General features: G+C 42.0%; 1 non-coding gene across 1 annotated transcript; it reads left to right on the forward strand.

Moving 5' to 3' along the window:
* Positions 1-240: 240 nt before the first annotated feature.
* TRNAK-CUU (transfer RNA lysine (anticodon CUU)) lies at positions 241-313 on the forward strand. Its single transcript has one exon. It is a non-coding gene; the product is annotated as a tRNA-Lys (tRNA).
* Positions 314-3,320: the final 3,007 nt, after the last annotated feature.

Below are 3,320 nucleotides of genomic sequence, written 5' to 3' on the forward strand. Positions count from 1 at the left end.
TACACCTGAAACATATAATATTGTAAATCAATGATACCTCAATAAAAATTTTTTAAAAAGAAAGAAAAAGTCATAGCTCCTGTTTCTAAAGAAATTAATGATGCCCCCTTTTCTCGGTATAAACACCAAAAAAGAAAGTCATTTAAGTTCTGCTCTCTATCTTCACAACAACTTCTATGCTCTTTTTTTGAGACGTCAGGTATCAAATTCTTTTCCCTCAAAAGTTCCTTTTGGGGGACTTCCCTGGTAGTCCAGTGGGTAAGACTCTGTGCTCTTAATGCAGAGGGCCCAGGTTCGATCCCTGGTCAGGAACCTAGATCCCACATGCGGCAACTAAGAGTCCGCGTGCCACAACTAAGACCTGGCGCAGGCTAAATTAATAAATAAATAAATAAATTTTATTTATTAAATAAACAAATAAATAAATTTATTTTTAAAAAACTTCCTTTTGGGATCCTTGAACTCACATTTCATCTTCTATTATTTCATCCCAGTTTCAAGGAACACAGGGCCCTAGGGCTTGCTGAAGCATGAAAAGAGACAGGGAGCAGAGGTGGTGAGTGCTCGAAGCAGTACTGAGCAGGGGCAGCCAGGCCTCAGGGTTGGGGCTTAGGGATGGGGGCTAGACCGGGAGCCAGGGCCTTTGCTACCTCTCGGTCTCTTGAGGCTGGCTCTGGGTGCATCAGCTTTGGTCCTCCACCCCCAGGACGACTTTTCTGCTTTCTATGTACACAGCTGGACACAGTGGCCCTCTGAACTCAAGTTTACACATGCTCAGTTCAGAAACTGCCTAGCATCTCTGATTCCCAAATCCAAATCCTGGAAAAGGAAGCTTATTGGTGAGCTTGGGTCACATGTCTATCTTTTCATCCAACCGGTTTACGACTGAGGGGCTGTGACACGGTATAAGCAGAGAACGAAAGGGGCGGATGTTGGACATTCACCCTGTAGGAAAGGGAGAAGGCTTTTCCAGGAGGAGGGCACAGCAAGGTCAAAGGCTTAGAGGTGGGGAATTGGAGGCTTCATGGGGACAGTCCTGAGTGGCTAAGTTTGTGGCAGCCCTCCTGTGACTGCTTAAACGGCAGCTCCCATAGGACCATCCCTGTCCCTGTGCCTAGTGGCACAGACATGGCCCACAGAGGGAACTCACAAGTGAATCAGCAGCAGAACCAAAGCTCAAACCATTTCCTTCTCCAGCCCAGGCTTGAGTGTCTGAGGCTTAGGAGGGAGTCAGGTTAGAGGAGCAGGGAGAATGAAATCAAGAAATAACAGGCTTCACAGGAGTAATAATGACATTTTAACTTGAAAATTGCAAGGAGACAGAGCTGTGGAGGCGTATGCAAATTTCCATGCAGATGAAATGCAAATGAGCTTGCTTGCTCCTGCCTGGTGCACCTGGATGTGGCTCAGTGACAAATCCTAATGGCACCGCATGGCTGTGTGATTGATTATCAAGGCCAGCTGGGATGACAACTGCACTCTCCTCCTGGGAGCTGGCGGAGATGAGACTGTTTCTAGAGTGCCCTCTGATGGGGGACCCTGAGGGATGGCCCTCTGTAATTCAGGGATGGCAAATTTGGGACAAAGCTAGTATCTCTATAGTGACCCTCCTCCATGGCAGACATCATTAATCAGTCATAGAATTCCTTCTTACTGAGTCAACCTGGTGCTCTAGGCAGACCCTACTAACCAATCAAAGTTGGCCTTCATTCATTCATTCATTCATCAATTCGTCTAACAAATTTTGTTGATTTTCTTCCCTGTGCCAAGGATACATTGAACAGGCAGGTTCAGTTCCTGCTCTTGTGAAACTCACAGTTTAGTGGGGGATATGAGCATTGACAAAATATTGCAAAATGGCAATTGAGATAAGTGCTATGAAAGAGAACTACATGGTCTTTATAAAAGGGAATTTTGACTCCTTCAGAGTGACCAGGAAAGCCTGACCCTGTGGCTGATATCTGAAGGATAAAGAGGGCTTAACTAATTGAAAACAAAGGGGAAGGACATTCCAGGTATTGAGACAGGAAAGAGCTTGTAAGCAGAAGTTGTCAGGGCTACACTAGATTCCCTACGATCATTTTTTGTTTCTGTGCGTCCCTCCTCTGGCTTCTATCTGTTTTGGTTCGTTTGTTTGTTTAAAGAAAAGAAAAAGCTTTATTGAGATATAGTTCACATACCATACAATTCACCCATTTAAAGTATACAAATCAATAGTTTTACTATATTCACAGATACGTGCAACCTCTACCATAGTCAATTTGGGAACATTTTCATGACCTCAAAAAGAAACCCTTTGCTCTTTAGGGATTCACCTCCTCCCACTCCACACTCCCAGCCCTAAGTAACCACTAATCTAATTTCTGTTTCTATACATTTGCCTGTTCTGGACCCATTAAATACTAATTCTTTATTCCTTCCTCCTCCCAGCCCCTGATATACTCTAACCTACTTTATGTCTCTATGAATTTGCCTATTCTAGATATTTCATGGAATCATACAACATTGGTCCTTTTTGTCTGATTTATTTCATTTAGCAGAATGTTTTCAAGGATCATCCATACTGTAGCATGTACCAGAACATCATTCTTTTTACAGCTGGAAAATATTCCATTGTATGTATATACCACGTTTTGATAGGCATTTGGATTATTTCCACCTTTTGGCTATTAAGAATAATGCTCCTGTGAACATTGGTGTACAAGTATCTGTTTGAGGCCCTGTTTTCAATTCTTTTGGGTATATACCTAGGAGTGGAATTGCTGGGTCATTCTATGTTTACCTTTTTGAGGAACCACCAAAATCGTTTCCACAGGGGCTGCACCATTTTACATTCCCACCAGCAAGGTACAAGGGTTCCAAATCTCTACATCCTCACCAATATTTGTTAGTTTCTGCTTTTTTGATTATACACATCCTAGTAGGTGTGAGTAGGTGTGAGGTGGTGTCTCATTGTGGTTTTGACTTGCATTTCCCTAATGACTAATTATGTTGAGCATCTTTTTATGTGCTTGTTAGCCATTTGTATATCTTCTTTGGGGCAATGTCTATTCAAGTTCTTTACCCATTTTAAAATTGGGTTGCTTGTCTTTTTTTGCTGAGTTGTAGCCGTGCTTTATATATTCTGGATATTAAACCCTCATCAAATATAAGATCTGTAAATATTTTCTCCCATTCTGTAGGTTGCCTTTTCATTTTCTTGATAATGTCCTTTGATGTACAGTTTTTAATTTTGATGAAGTCCTATTTATCAACTTTTACTTTTGTTGCTCATGCTTTTGGTATCATATCTAAGAACCCACTGCCAAATCTAAGCTCAT

This window comes from Globicephala melas, chromosome 15 (genome assembly GCF_963455315.2).
Source record: "Globicephala melas chromosome 15, mGloMel1.2, whole genome shotgun sequence".
NCBI classification, from domain to species: domain Eukaryota; kingdom Metazoa; phylum Chordata; class Mammalia; order Artiodactyla; family Delphinidae; genus Globicephala; species Globicephala melas.